The sequence below is a fragment of the Capra hircus genome, chromosome 7 (genome assembly GCF_001704415.2).
Source record: "Capra hircus breed San Clemente chromosome 7, ASM170441v1, whole genome shotgun sequence".
Classification (NCBI taxonomy): Eukaryota; Metazoa; Chordata; class Mammalia; order Artiodactyla; family Bovidae; genus Capra; species Capra hircus.
In genome coordinates this window covers 106,502,825-106,519,716 of record NC_030814.1, presented here as the reverse complement: position 1 = coordinate 106,519,716, position 16,892 = coordinate 106,502,825, and positions in this window count along the sequence as shown.

The following is a 16,892-nucleotide window of genomic DNA, read 5'->3' as shown; positions in this document are numbered from 1 at the left end:
GGGCTGCCGTCTAAGGGGTCGCACAGAGGCGGACATGACTGAAGCAACTTAGCAGCATATTGGTTCTGGGTTCCCCCCCCTTCTTCTCTGTTGTTGTTCATCTTCTCGTAATTTCTATTAAGGTTTTTGGGATTTTAAAAATCATACTTTTTATTTCTTTTACATATTTCTGCTTCTACTTTGGCCTTCTGCTATTCTGTGGTGTGGCTTTGCTATTTGTTTTTTATTTTTTTGTTTCTTATGGGTTTTTTGCTATAGTTTTTCTTTAATATTTCTCTGTGTGCATTTTTCTATATACTTCTATTTAACTTTGCTTTTCTATTTTCTCCAACATTTTTGTTTGTTTTGCTCTCTTTGCTTTATTCCTCAGTTGGCACTCTGCTTTGGTTTTGTTTTCTGTTTTGCATTGTAGTTAGTTTTGCTTTTAATTGCTTCATTTCATTTTTTGTTTCTTTTGCTTACCAGGTCACTCTCTTGTTCTCTGTTTTCTTAGGTCTTTTACAGTTTCTCTTGTATGGGTATATGTGTGTGTTTGTGTATGTGAATGTTCCTTTGTTTTTGTTCGTCTGTTTGTGCTTTTACCATTTTTCTGTTAAAATTTTGTTGTTTCTTTTTTTTTTTTCAATCTCCCTTATCCCATGACACATGGCTTGTGGGGTCTTGGTTCCCTGACCAGAAGTTGGGACTGAACCTCTGGGGTTGGAGTGTCAAGTCCAGGATGCTAGACTGCAAGAGAACTCTAGACCCCAGGGAGTATTAACCAGAGAGAACTCCCATGAAGACCTCCACCCAAATCCAAGACCTGGCAGCACCCAAATCCCTGCCACACCCAGAGCTTGACAATTCACCAAAACAACAAGCAAGATAGAAACAAAAACCCAATCATCAGCCATCAGGCTGCCCAGGTATCCCAACACACACCACCTCACACAGCACTTCCCATCAAAGAGAAAAAACTCACCTCCTCCCACCAGAACAAGGGAGAAGTCCCTCCCAACACAAAGTCTACAAGAGTCATTTGACCAACCTCACCCACCAGGGGCAGAGACCAAGAGGAAGAACTATGACCCTATAGCCTAGGTAAAGAAGACTTCTAATGCACTTATTGTTGTTCAACTGCTCAGCTGTATCCAACTATTTGTGACCCCATAGACTGCAGCATGTCAAACCTCCCTGTCATTCACAACCTACCTGAGTTTGCTCAAACTTATTTCCATTGAGTCGATGATGTCATCCAATTATCTCATTCTTGCCTCCTTCTCCTCCTACCCTCAATCATTCCCAGCATCAGGGTCTTTTCCAGTGACTCAGCTCTTTGCATCAGGTGACCAAAGTACTGGAGCTTCACAATGAATATTAAGAACTAACTTCCTTTAAGATCAACTGGTTTCATATCCTTGTTGTCCAAGGGGCTCTCAAGAGTCTTTTCCAACACCACACTTAAAAAGCATCAATTCTTTGGTGCTCAGCTTTCTTTATGGCCCAACTCTCACATCCACACATGACTACTGGAAAAACCATAGCTTTGACTATTTGCACCTTTGTTGGCAAATTAATGTGTCTCTTCTTTTCAATATACTGTCTAGGTTTATCATAGCTTTTCTTCCAAGGAGCAAGCGTCTTTTAATTTCATGGCTGCAGTCACCATCTGCAGGGATTTTAGAGCCCAAGAAAATAAAGTCTGTCACTATTTTCATTGTTTCCCCATCTATTTGCCATGAAGTGATGGGACTGGATGCCATGATCTTAGCTTTTTGAATGTTGAGCTTTAAGCCAACTTTTTCACTCTCTTCTTTCACCTTCATCAAGAGGCTCTTTAGTTCCTCTTTGCTTTCTGCCATAAGGGTGGTGTCATCTGCATGTCTGAGGTTATTTTCATTTTTCCTGGCAATCTTGATTCCAGCTTGTGATTCATCCAGTAAGTTAGATAAAAGGAAAAGACAGAGAAATATTGTGTAGAGAAAGGAACAAGATAAAAATCCACACGACCATATAAATGAAGAGGAAGTAGGCAAACTATCTGAAAAAGAATTCACAGAAATGATAGTGAAGATGGCCCCAAGTCTTGAAAATAGAAGGAAGAAAATGCAAGAATCATTTGCTACATTTAACAAAGACTTAGAAGAAATAAGAAACAGTGACAACCAATACACTTATGGAAATTAAAATTACTCTAGAAGGAATCAATAGGAGCATAACTGAGGCAGAAGAATGGATAAGTGAGCTGGAATTTAGAATGGTGGAAATAACTGCTGAAGAGCAGAATAAAGATAAAAGAATGAAAAGAATTGAGGACAATCTTGGAGACTTCTGGGACAATATTAAGTGCATATTTTATTTTGAGGGGTCCTCAAAGAAGAAAAGAAAAAGAAAGAGTCTGGAGAAAATAATTGAAGAAATTGTAGTCAAAAACTTTCCTAACATTAGAGAGGAAATAATGAAGTCCAAGAAGAGCAGAGAGTCCCATACAGGATAAACCCAAGGAAAAACATACTGAGACATATAATAATCAAAATAACAAAAATTAAACACAAGTAAGAAATATGAAAAGCATCAAGGGAAAAACAACAAGTAACACACAAAGGAATACATATGAGATTAACAGCTAATCTTTCAGCAGAAACTCTGCAGGTCAGAAGGGAGTGGCAGGGTATATTAAAAGTAATGAAAGGGAAAAAATACAACCAAGATTACTCTATCCAGTATCTCATTCAAAATCAACGAAGAAATGAAAAGCATTATAGACAACAAAAGTTATGAGAATTCAGTAACACAAAACCAGCTTTACAACAAATGCTCAAGTGACTTTTCTAGGCAGGAAACATAAGAGGAGGAAAAGACCCAAAACAATTAAGAAAATGCTAATAGAAACACACATATCAATAGTTACTTTCAGTTCAGTTTAGTCGCTCAGTCGTGTCTGACTCTTTGCGACCCCATGAACTGCAGCACGCCAGCCCTCCCTGTCCATCACCAAATCCCAGAGTCTATCCAAACTGATGTCTATCGAGTTGGTGATGCCATCCAACCATCTCATCCTCTGTCGGCCCCTTCTCCTCCTGCCTTCAATCTTTCCCAGCATCAGGGTCTTTTCAAATGAGTCAGCTCTTCACATCAGGTGGCCAAAGTATTGGAGTTTCAGTTTCAACATCAGTCCTTCCAATGAACACCCAGGACTGATCTCCTTTAGGATGGACTGGTTGGATCTCCTTGCAGTCCAAGGGACTCTCAAGAGTCTTTTCCAACACCACAGTTCAAAAGCATCAATTCTTCTGCACTCAGCTTTCTTTATAGTCCAACTGTCACATCCATACATGACCACTGGAAAAACCATAGCCTTGACTAGACGGACCTTTGTTGACAAAGTAATGTCTCTGCTTTTGAATATGCTGTCTAGGTTGATCATAACTTTCCTTCCAAGGAGTCTTTTATTTCACGGCTGCAGTCACCATCCGCAGTAATTTTGGAGCCCAGAAAAATAAAGTCAGCCACTGTTTCCCCATTTATTTGTCATGAAGTGATGGGACCTGATGCCATGATCTTCGTTTTCTGAATCTTGAGCTTTAAGCCAACTTTTTCACTCTCCTCTTTCACTTTCATCAAGAGGCTTTTTAGTGCCTCTTCACTTTCTGCCATAAGGGTGGTGTCATCTGCATAGCTGAGGTTATTGATAATTCTCCCAGCAATCTTGATTCCAGCTTGTGCTTACTTTAAATGTAAATGGGTTAAATATTCCAATAAAAAGATACATTCTGGCTGAATGGATACAAAAACAAGACCCATATACATGCTGTCTACAAGAGACCCACTTCAGACTTAGGGACATATACAGAATGAAACTGACGATTTAGAAAAAGATATTCCATGAAAATGGAAATCAGAAGAAAGCCTGAGTAGCAATTCTCATATCAGACAAAATAGACTTTAAAGAATAGTACAAGAGACCAGGAAGGACACTGCATAATGATTAAGGGATCAATTCAGGAAGATATAACAATTATGAATATGTATGCACCCAACATAGAAGCACCTCAGTATACAAGATAATGCTAGTAACTGTGAAAGGGGAAATCAACAGTAACACAGTAAGAGTAGGGGACTTTAACACCCTGCTTACACTAATGGACAGATCATCAAGATAGAAAGTTAATAAGGAAACACAAGCCTTAAATGACACATTAGATCAGAGGGACATAACTGATATCTAGAGGACATTCCAACCAAAAGTGAATGAATGAAAAAATTCATCCTATGTGTGTGCAATGTGCTATGTGCTAAGTCGCTTAAGTAGTGTCCAACTCTTGACAACCTATGGATCATAGCCCACCAGGCTCCTCTGTCCTTGGGACTCTCCAGGCTGTGCATTCCTCCAGGGGTGTACCCTTGCTTATATTTCTGTATGTCACTACATAACACAATACAACACATAACAAAAATAATATCTATACTTGTATATCAATTTATCTTATGTTTTTTGGTTATAAAATGACATTTCACGCTGTCAGTCAATTCAGTTGCTCAGTCATATCCAACTGTTTGCAACCCCATGGAAAGCAGCAAGCCAGGCTTCCCTCTCCATCACCAGTTCCCGGAGCTTCCTCAAACTCATGTCCATCAAGTCGGTGATGCCATACAACCATCTCATCCTCTGTCATCCCCTTCTCCGCCTGCCTTCTATCTTCCCCAGCATCCGGGTCTTTTCCAATGAGTCAGTTCTTCGCATCAGGTGGCCAAAGTATCGGAGTTTCAGCATCAGTCCTTCCAATGGATATTCAGGACTGATTTCCTTTAGGATTGACTGGTTGGATCTCCTTGCAGTCCAAGGGACTCTCAAGAGTCTTCTCCAATACCACATTTCAACAGCAGCAATTCTTCGGTGCTCAGCTTTCTTTATGGTCCAACTCTCACATCCATACATGACTACCGGAAAAACCATAGCTTTGACTAGCAAAAGAAATGTCTCTGCTTTTAAATATACTGTCTAGGTTCATCACAGCTTTTCTTCCAAGGAGAGTCTTTTAATTTCATGGCTGAAGTCACTATCTGCTGGGATTTTGGAGCCCAAGAAACTAAAGTCTGTCACTGTTTCCACTGTTTCCCCATATATTTGCCATGAAGTGATGGGACTGGATGCCATGATCTTAGTTTTCTGAATGTTGAGTTTTAAACCAGCTTTGTCACTCTCCTCTTTCATCAAGAGACTCTTTAGTTCCTCTTCACTTTCTACCATTAGGGTGGTGTCATCTGCATATCTGAGGTTATTGATATTTCTCCTGGCAATCTTGATTCCAGCTTGTGCTTCATCCAGCTTGGCATTTTGCATGATGTATTCTGCATATAAGTTAAATAAGCAGGGTGACAGTATACAGCCTTGACGTACTCCTTTCCCAATTTTGAACCAGTCCGTTGTTCCATGTCCAGTTCTAACTGTTGCTTCTTGACCTGCATACAGGTTTCTCAGGAGACAGGTAAGGTAGTCTGGTATTCCCATCTCTTGTAGAATTTTCCAGTTTGTTGTAATGCACAGTCAAAGGCTTTAGTGTAGTCAGTGAAGCAGATGTTTTTCTGGAACTCTCTTGCTTTTTCCATGATCCAGTGCATGTTGGCAATTTCATCTATGATTTCTCTGCCTTTTCTAAATCCAAATTAAACGTCTGAAAGCTCTCAGTTCACGTACTGTTGAAGCCTAGCTGGGAGAATTTTCAGTGTTACTTTTCAAGCGTGTGAAATGAGTGCAATTGTGTGGTTAGTTTGAACATTCTTTGGTATTATCTTTCTTTGGGATTGGAATGAAAACTGACCTTTTCCATTCCTGTGGCCACTGCTGAGTTTTCCAAATTTGCTGGCATATTGAATGCAGCAGGTTCACAGCATCATCCTTTAGGATTTGAAATAGCTCACCTATTTTATGTATGTTTTCATTTCTCTTGGGTATATAGTTATGGAATTGCTCAGTCATATGGTAACTCTATACTTAACCTTTTAGGGAAATGTCAAATTATTTTCCAAAGAGGTCACACATTTTAGACTCCTACCAGCAGTGTATGAGAGTTTCAGTTTTTCTCAACATTTTCAACACTTTTTATTATCTCTTTTCTATTCTAACTATTCTAGTGGGTATGAAGTAAAATCTTCTTATAGTTTGACTTGCAATTCCTTGAAGGATAATGAGGTTAAGTATCTTTTCATGTGTTTTTGACCATTTGAATACCTGAGTATCTGGAGAAATATCCAGATACTTTGCCCACTTTTATCTATCTGTCTTATATATAACAGCCTCTTGATGAAAGTGAAAGAGGAGAGTGAAAAAGTTGGCTTAAATCTCAACATTCAGAAAACTAAGATCATGGCATCCAGTCCCATCACTTCATGGCAAATAGATGGGGAAACGGTGAAAACAGTGGCTGATTTTATTTTTTTGGGGGTGGGGGGGCTCCAAAATCACTGAAGATGGTGACTGCAGCCATGAAATTTAAAGACGCTTACTCCTTGGAAGGAAAGTTATGACCAACCTTTACAGTATATTAAAAAGCAGAGACATTACTTTGCCAACTAAGGTCCATCTAGTCAAGGCTATGGTTTTTCCAGTGGTCATGTATGGATGTGAGAGTCGGACTATGAAGAAAGTTGAGCACCAAAGAACTGATGCTTTTGAACTGTGGTGTTGGAGAAGACTCTTGAGAGTCCCTTGGACTGCAAGGAGATCCAACCCGTCCATTCTAAAGGAGATCAGTCCTGGGTGTTCATTGGAAGGACTGATGTTGAAGCTGAAACTCCAATACTTTGGCCACCTGATGCAAAGAGCTGACTCATTTGAAAAGACCCTTGATGCTGGGAAAGATTGAGGGCAGGAGGAGAAGGGGCCGACAGAGGATGAGATGGTTGGATGGTATCACCAACTCAATGGAAATGAGTTTGGGTAAACTCCAGGAGTTGGTGATGGGCAGGGAGGCCTGGGGTGCTGCAGTCCATGGTGTCACAAAGAGTCGGACACGACTGAATGACTGAAGTGAACTGAACTGATCATTATTGATCTGTAGCGGTGCTTTATATACTCTACATAGTACATTATCAGATATATGACCTGTAAAACTTCTCTCCCACTCTAGGAACTATATTTGTACTTTCTGGGTCATGGTAGACACACATTTTACATTTTGGTGATACTCAGTTTATGCACTTTTTCTTTCGTTGTGTTTCTTGTGTCATATCCACAAAACCATCGCCTAATCCAAGGTCACAAAGACTAATGTCTACGTTTTCTTAGAGTTCTATCATTTGGCTGTTACATTTAGGTCTCTGATACATTTTGAGTTAATTATTATATATGGTGAGGTAGGGATCCAACTGTACTCTTTTGTATCTAGTTGTCCCAGCACCATTTGTTGAAAGACTATTTGTTCTCATTGAATTATCTTGGTAAAGTCCATTTTAATGATAGGGAACATTATGCAAAAGAGTTATTCTCTCCTACAAAATATTTATAAAATATAACAATTGTATTCAATTGTGTTTTGAATTTCACCATTAAAATTTATGGAAGTTTGTTTCTTTCTTGCAATGTAAGTATCTATATAACATCCTTGATTTTGCCTCTCGGTGCACAGAACCTAGAATATTTACTATTGAGTCCCGAAAGTTTGCTGACTCCTGGTCATTATACAATTTTTTCCACAGTAAATCTTAGATCAAGTACATTCAGTTCAGTTCAGTTCAGTTCAGTCACTCAGTCGTGTCCGACTCTTTGCGACCCCATGAATCGCAGCACCCCAGGCCTCCCTGTCCATCACCATCTCCCAGAGCTCACTCAGACTCATGTCCATCGAGTCAGTGATGCCATCCAGCCATCTCATCCTCTGTTGTCCCCTTCTCCTCCTGCCCCCAATCCCTCCCAGCATCAGAGCCTTTTCCAATGAGTCAACTCTTCGCATCAGGCGGCCAAAGTACTGGAGTTTCAGCTTTAGCATCATTCCTTCCAAAGAAATCCCAGGGCTGATCTCCTTCAGAATGGACTGGTCTCCTTGCAGTCCAAGGGACTCTCAAGAGTCTTCTCCAACACCACAGTTCAAACACATCAATTCTTTGGCGCTCAGCCTTCTTCATAGTCCGACTCTCACATCCATACATGACTACTGGAAAAACCATAGCCTTGACTAGATGGACCTTAGTTGGCAAAGTAATGTCTCTGCTTTTGAATATGCTATATAGGTTGGTCATAACTTTTCTTCCAAGGAGTAAGCGTCTTTTAATTTCATGGTGCAGTCACCATCTGCAGTGATTTTTACATATTAATTTGTGTCCTACAGAATGTACTTCTGTAGGACACAAATTAATATGTAACTTTTAAGTCACTATTGAGTAACTTAAGGAAATTTCAGAAACAACTCATATCAACACTAGTAAATGCTCAATATGATAAACATGCAGTTCATTACAGCACAGGTATCATCAGTACTATTTTGGAGGTTAAGTTGCAGAGCCATATACATTTGGCGGGGGATTGCGGGGGGAGGGCATGGCTTCCCAGGTGGCACAGCGGTAAAGAATCCCCCTGCCAATGCAAGAAATGTGGTTTCAACCCTGGGTCAGGAAGACTTCCTCGAGGAAGAAGTGGCAACCCATTCCAGCATTCTTGCCTGAAGAATCCCATGGACAGAGAAGCCTGAGAGGCTACAGTCTTAAGAGTCCATAGGGCTTCCTCAGTGGCTTAGTGGTAAAGAATCCACCTGCCAATCCAGGAGACATGAGACACAAGTTTGATCCCTGGGTTGGAAAGATCCCCTGGGGAAATAAATGGCAAGTCACTCCAGTATTCTTGACTGGAAAATTCTATGGACAGAGGAGCCTGGCAAGCTACAATTCATACAGTTGTAGAGCTGGACAGGACTGAATGATTGAGCTCACACACATAAATTCCATATCAATAGAAGGATATTTCATATTGATGTTAGGCTGACGACTAATATGCAGTTACACTGCTTGGGATAGCCTTTAATCCTATAAACTTTTTTTTTATACTGGGTTCCCAGACCCAGGGAGAGTGGTATTTCTTTTCTTTCCCTCTGGGAGCAAATTCTTCCCTGGGTTTCATCACACTTGCTAGCTCATCTCTTCACTGGTTGTAGGTGGGATCGGATTGCCTCTTTGTCCTATACAGGCACTGTTGTGCTGACCCTAAGAGACCAATTTCCTATCCAGAAGGAGCACCTTTATCCAAGATGAGCATGGTTGCTCCTGTGTTTTAAATGTGGTTCAACTGTTATCCCAGTCTAGGTTTTCGGCTCACTCCTCAGTATAGTGGTTAGTATCCCACCTTGTCATGTGGGAGATTAGAATTTGATTCCCCAGCAAGAAGTGCTGAACGTTTGAGGGGGCTTCCCTACTAGCTCAGCTGGTAAAGAATCTGCTTGCAATGCAGGAGACCCCGGTTTGATTCCTGCGTCTGGAAAATCCACTGGAGAAAGGATAGCCTACCCACTCCAGTATTTTTGGGCCTTCCAAGTGGCTTAGCTGGTAAAGAACCCACCTGCAACGTGGGAGACTGGGATTCAAGGGAACAGCTTACCCATCCAGTATTTGAGCCTGGAGAATTCCATGGACTGTATAGTCCATGGGGTCGCAAAGAGTTGGACACGACTGAGTGATTTTCACTTTCACTTTTCAGGTTTTCAGAGTCTATTTCTAGTTTCAGCCCCTTCATTACTAGGAAACTTTGTTAAGCATAACATAATATAGCCATATTATAATTACAATTACAAAACTATATAATAAATTATTAAGTATAACATATTTAATGAAGAAAACCCTTTAAAATATGTTAATTCTGGCATAGTAAATGTGGTTTCTGTGGGTGAAGGGAGAAATAAGCGGGGGAAGTAGGGGAAGCAGCAGAGAGCAGTACAAAGCTACCACAGCAAACCGTATTACAAGTTACCATATGGAGCAAACTAATCTCTCTACCAGTTGAGTCCTAACAAGATATAAAAAGGCCATCAGCACCTTGTTTGATGTACATCACACAACTTTTTTTCTCTTTCACACCAGGACTTCCTAAGTACTGGCTATAGGGTTGAAAGAAAGTTATTTTCATCCTGCATTGCTTCTGACATTTATTCTCACTTATCCAGCCAGTCCTCTTTGAAGATCTTTCTTATAAGATGGAAAAGCAAGGGATGGGATAGGGAACAGGAAAAGGAATTCACTAGAGGACACAGGATATAGATTGAAAAAAAAAAAGCAGAGAAGAGAAGCAAAAGGCAAGGAGAAAAGGAAAGCTATATCTATCTGAACGCAGAATTCCAAAGAACAGCAAGGAGAAATAAGAAAGCCTTCCTCAGTGATCAATGCAAAGAAATAGAGGAAAAAAATAGAATGGGAAAGACTAGAGATCTCTTCAAGAAAATAGAGACCAAGGGAAAATTTCACACAAAGATGGGCACAACAAAAGACAAAAACGGTATGAACCTAACACAATCAGAAGATATTAAGAAGAGGTGGGAGGAATACATAGAAGAACTGTACAAAAAAGATCTTCATGACCCAGATAACAACGGTGTGATCACTCACCTAGAGACAGACATCCTGGAGTACAAGGACAAATGGGCCTTAGGAAGCATCATTATGAACAAAGCTAGTGCAGGTGATGGACTTCCAGTTGAGCTATTGCAAATCCTAAAAGATGATGCTGTAAAAGTGCTGCACTCAATATGACAGAAAATCTGGAAAATGCAGCAATGGCCACAGGACTGACCGTTTTCATTCCAATCCCAAAGAAAGGCAATGCCAAAGAATGTTCAAACTACCACACAATCACACTCATCTCACACGCTAGCAAAGTAATGCTCAAAATTCTCCAAGAAAGGCTTAAACAGTTCTCAGGCTTCAACCGAGAACTTCCAGATGTTCAAGTTGGATTTAGAAAAGGCAGAGGAACCAGAGACCAAATTGCCAACGTCTGATGAATCATAGAAAAAGCAAGAGTTCTGGATAAACATCTATTCCTGCATTATTGACTATGCCAAAGCCTTTGATTGTTTGGATCACAACAAACTGTGGAAAATTCTTAAAGAGATGGGAATACCAGACCACCTTACCTGTCTCCTAAGAAACCTGTATGCAAGTCAAGAAGCAACAGTTAGAACTGGACATGGAACAATGGACTGGTTCCAAATTGGGAAAGGAGTATGTCAAGGCTGTATATTGTCACCCTGCTTATTCAACTTATATGCAGAGTACATCATGCGAAATGCCACGCTGGATGAAACACAAGCTGGAATCACAAATGCTGGGAGAAATATCAATAACCTCGGATACACAGATGACACCATCCTTATGGCAGAAAACGAAGAGGAACTAAACAGCCTCGTGATGAAAGTGAAAGAGGACAGTGAAAAACTGGCTTAAAACTCCACATTCCAAAAACTAAGATCATGGCATCTGGTCCCATCACTTCACAACAAATAGATGGGGAATCAGTGGAAACAGTGACAGACTTTATTTTCTTGGGCTCTGAAATCACTGTAGATGGTGACTGCGGCCATCAAATTAAGATGCTTGCTCCTTGGAAGAAAAGCTATAACAAACCTAGACAGCATATTAAAAAGGAGAGAAATTCCTTTGCCGACAAAGGTCTGTCTAGTCAAAGCTATGGTTTTTCCAGTAGTGATGTATGAATGTGAGAGTTGGACTATAATGAAAGCTGAGTGCTGAAGAATTGATGCTTTTGAACTGTGGTGTTGGAGAAGACTCTTGTGAGTCCCTTGGACTGCAAGGAGATCAAAGCAGGCAATCCAAAAGGAAATCAGTCCTGAATATCCACTGGAAGGACTGATGCTGAAGCTGAAGCTCCAATACTTGGGCCACCTGATGGGAAGAGCTGACTCACTGAAAAAGACCCTGATGCTGGGAAAGATAGAAGGCAGGAGGAGAAGGGGACAACAGAAGATGAGATGGTTGGATGGCATCACCGTCTTGATGGTCATGAGTTTGAGGAAGCTCCGGGAATTGGTGATGGACAGGGAAGCCTGGTGTGCTGCAGTCCATGCCGTTGTAAAGAGTCAGACACGACTGAGCACCTGAACTGAACTGATTCGAATATATGGATGTACCACCATCTGTTTAACCAGTCTATTTCTGGACTCATTTTCTGTCCCATTAATCTACATATCTATTCCTTCACCAATATCACTGTCTTTATTACTGTAGCTTAAAGTTGAGTATTTTGAGTCCTTTAACTTTATTCTGCTTTTTCAAAATTGTTTTGGCTACCCTACTTCCTTTGCTTTTCCACCTAAATTTTAGAGTCAGCTTTTCTAGCTACAGAAAAAATATCCTAATGAAATTTTTACTGGAATTGTGTTAATTCTGTAAAACAAATTGATGAGAATTGCCATACTAGCTATATTGTCTTCTCACTTGTAAACATGTCTCCTTAATTCATCTTTTTTACATCATTCATTAACATTTTGTAATTTGAAGTATGGTGCTTCTCTGATGGCTCAGAGGGTAAAGAATCTGCCTGCAATGCAGGAGACCTGGGTTTGATCCCTGGGTCAGGAAGATGCCCTGGAGAAGGGAATGGCTAGGAGCCTGGTGTGCTTTTTTTTTTTTTTTTTTTTTTGCAGTATAGAGATCCTACACATTTGCATATTTGTAGCTATTTCTTTAATTTCCACTTGCTTTTTACTTTCCAGAGTACAGCAAATGGTGTATATTGCTTGAATTTATTTTCTAATTGTTCTTTTGTTGTTGTTTGGTCATGTGTGACTCTTTTGCAACCCAATGGACTCTCACTTGCAGGGCTCCTCTGTCCACAGGATTTCCCACTTAACACTACTGGAGTGGGTAGCCATTTCCTTCTCCAGGGGATCTTCTCGACCCAGGGATCAAATCTGTCTCCTGTATTGTCAAGCAGATTCTTTACCACTGAGCCACCAGGGAAGCCTGACTGTCCACTGCTAGTACACAAATGCAGAAACTTTTGCATGTTAATCTAATATCTTCTGACCTTGTTAAACTCATTAGTTCTAAGAGCTTTTTTTTGTTGATTCCTTGGGTTTTCCTAAGAGGACAATCATGTCATCTTTAAACAGAGGCCATTTAATTTCTTCCTTTATAAACTTTTTTTTTTTTTTAGGCTGATTGCATTAGCAAGGATTGGTTAGGAGAGTTCAGAGTGGACATCATGACTTGTCCCTGACCTTAACATCACTCAGCTGAAAACCATTAAGCAGGATGTTAGTTGTGGGGTTTTAGTAGATGCCCTTTATTGGGTTGATTTCTCTTTTATTTCTGATTTTCTTAGTTTTTATCATAAAACTGTCAAAACCTTTTCTGCATCAATTGGTAGGATCATGCCTTTTTCCCCTTTCTAGTTCAGTTTGGATCTGTGTCAGTCTGTCGTCCGTTATGGACTCTTTTCTCTGTCGTCTCTATCCTGCTGCTAGGTATGCCCAGTGGTTTTTGTTTGGGTATATTTTGTGACTGTATTTTTCAGCTTTAAAATTTCCATTTGGTTCCTTCTAATGTATTACCTATTTTCCTGCTGAGAACTTCTAAGTTTCCATTCAAGAATGGTCACATTTTTTGAAACACTGTTATAATGCCTGCTTTTACAATTCCAATATTTGTGCCATCTTGGGGCAGTGCCTGTTGTCTTTTTCCTTATGAACTGTTGAGAATTTCCTGATTTTTACACCTTGTGCAATTCTACATTATGAGATTCTGGATTGAGGTTAGGGATAAGCCTGGGGTTATATACACAACCTTATGAAATTACTTTCCTGAGCTTCCTTTTCTGTCACCAGCCTGACACATTCCAGCTTCCAGGGCCCACTCCTCTTCTGGTCTTTTGATTAAAATGTGAAGGCTTTAGGTTCTCCTCTCTGCTACACACCTAATGGATACACCTACCTCCAGGTCCAAGCAGCAAAAAGTGAGAGATGAAAAGCAATGAGGATTCTTCCAACAGTTCTCTGACCAGAGATAAATGCTGTCCTCTCTGAGAGGTTTAGATGTCTGCTCAACCACCAGTGTCTTCACCATAGACATGCCCGAGAGTAACAGACTGGTCCTATTTCAAAATCTTGTTTTCTTCCCAAATCTGGCTGCTACCATCATTACTTTTCAGGATCCTAAGGCTGCTGTTCATGCATTCTCTAGGACTTTTAGTCACATTTAGTAGGAGATATAAGGTGTTGTGTGCTTATTCTATAAGAGGAACCAGAACAAACAATGTTTAAGTTATCTCCAATGATCACATCCATATAGGATAAACTCTCAAACCAGAAATTTGAGTATAAAAGGAAGAATACTGACTGGAAGTTTCATACACATCACTTTTCCCATCAAATTTTTGCTTTAATTTTTTATTAAAAAATTTTAACATACAGAAGTTTACAGAATGACCAATGAACATACTATATCTTCCACAAAGATTCAACAACAGCTGACTAATTTTTTACATATTTATTTAAAAATATGCTACAAACACCATGACTCTTCAAATTTGAAAACTTTGGCATGCGTCTCCTAAGAAGGGTACTGTCCTTCACATTTCAACAACATCATCAACATCATACCTTTAGGAAAATTAAACATACCACATTACCTAAAACCCATTCTATCCTTGTATTTCCCCCACATCCCCCTAAATGTCTTACAGTTGTTTTGATTTTCTGAATCAGATGCCATATAAGAATCACACCTTGCATTTGGTTGTATCTCAAGTTTCTTAATCTAGATGACTCCACTGCTTGTTTTGCTATACTGGTTTCTTGAAAAGTCCAGACAAGCTATCTTGTACAATAACTTAAACTCTAGACTTGTCTAATTCTTCACTACAGAACTGTTTGTTCTTCTACTCCTTGTATTTCTTATAAACAGGAAGAAAAGTCTAGATAAGAGATTTAGTTTCCTTTTTTTTTTTTTGCAAGAATACATCACAGGATGATCATGTGTACTTTACACTGCAATTTCATCAGGAGTCACATGCCAGCTTATTCCACTGGTAGGGAAACTCAGTTTAACAGCCAGATTTCTCCATTATAAAGACATCTTTCCTCTGTAATTGGTATCTGTGATCTTGACACTGTGTAAACAATGTTTTTCTTTCACAAAATAGGGCTTTTCCATCTATTGAATGTGCCTAATTTAATTACATTAAGGGTTGTAAAATGGTGATTTTTCCAAATCTATCGCTCCATGTACAATGAAGAGATGACACTCTCCAAATAAGTATATAAAGAGCTTTTCTATTTTTCTCTATTTTTTCATTATAGGATCATTTTATTTTATTTAGCATGTTATATCCAATTACTGTGCTTATTCTTTTTGATGTTCAAATTGTCTTAAATTTGATCAGCGGGAGCTCACATCCTTCTGACATTATCCCTTTAGTCTCTGAGTTCTTTGTTTCACAAAAAAAGTATTCGAGGCATATCTTATATTTTACCTGTTCCAAACATATGGAATCAGCCATTTCTCCAAGGAGCCCTACTTCCTTTTAGTGAGGAACAGCATTTAGAGATAAAAATCTGCATAATGTGTGGATACTGCTATTGGGTAATCAAACGGGTTTTCATCTAGAATATCTTGCAAATGGCTCTGTATGATGTTAAAAACTGAGGTTTAAAAGCTTCATTTTCCTTATGTGCTAAGTTGCTTCAGTCATATCTGACTCTTTGCGACCCTATGGACTGGAACCCACCAGGCTCCTCTGTCCATCAGATTCTCCAGGCAAGAACACTGGAGTGGGTTGCAATGCCCTTCTCCAGGAATCTTCCCAACCCAGGGATTGAACCTAGGGAACATCTCTTAGGCCTCCTGCATTGGCAGGCAGGTTCTTTACCACTAGTGCCACCTGGGAAGCCCCATTTTCCTTATGAATATACTTCAATATGTAAGAAAAACCCCCTACCTCACTTCACTTTCTTTGACCATGACACCCAGCTTGAAGGATCTTAGTTCCCTGACCAGGGAAGGAACCTGGGCCCCAGCAGTGAAAGCACCAAGTTCTAAAAAATTTGACCAGGAGGGAATCCCCAAGAAAACACTTTCTAATGAGCTAAGACAAGTCAAACGCTGAATGCTTGAGTTTAAAGTTTAGCTGTCTCAGAGGGTTCTAGCTAATTTTCATATTAATAGAACAGTTCTTTTGAATGATACTCACTGTGAAAGTAAATATAAAACTGAAGGAAGTAGGCCCAGGGGAAAATGAAATCTTTCTGCAAAACATGGGACATGTTTGGATAACCAGTTTATACCAATAACTAGAATGTTTAATAATAAAATACTCATATATCACTTTACATAAGAGAAGTCCTAAAAGATGTGTAACAAAAATAAACAAAAAGGCAATTTTATATGTGAACCCCCCAAATGTAGTCTCACTATCTGCACCATAGCTAGGTTTTAGGATTTAAGTACAGTTACTATAAAAGCAGGTATAATTAGGGACTCATAAGAAAAAAGGAAAACATGGCTAAGTCAATTATTAAGGTTAAAATTGAGGGAACTTACCAAACATAAAATAAAACTGATTAATGCAATTGTGCCTAACCAGTTTACAAAACAAATAGCTTTGGGACTTGGACTCTTGGGGCCTGAAGTTGTAAATTAACCTATAATTATTACAGAAAACCAGAGCTGAAGATCTAGATTCTAGTCTTAATTGTACTCAAAAAGCTCAATTTCTTCATTAGTTAAAATCAAAGGCTGTAACTAAATTAAAATCTCTCCTGGTTTTAATAAGCTACCAGGTATATAATCAGAGTCTGGAAACATATCCCTTTTCCAACACACAAGACAGTATTTGCATGATAGTCTCTCCACTTGCTTCAGTTTACACCAACTTCTCTAAGACTGTTCTGTAATGTAGAATCATATCAAATTAA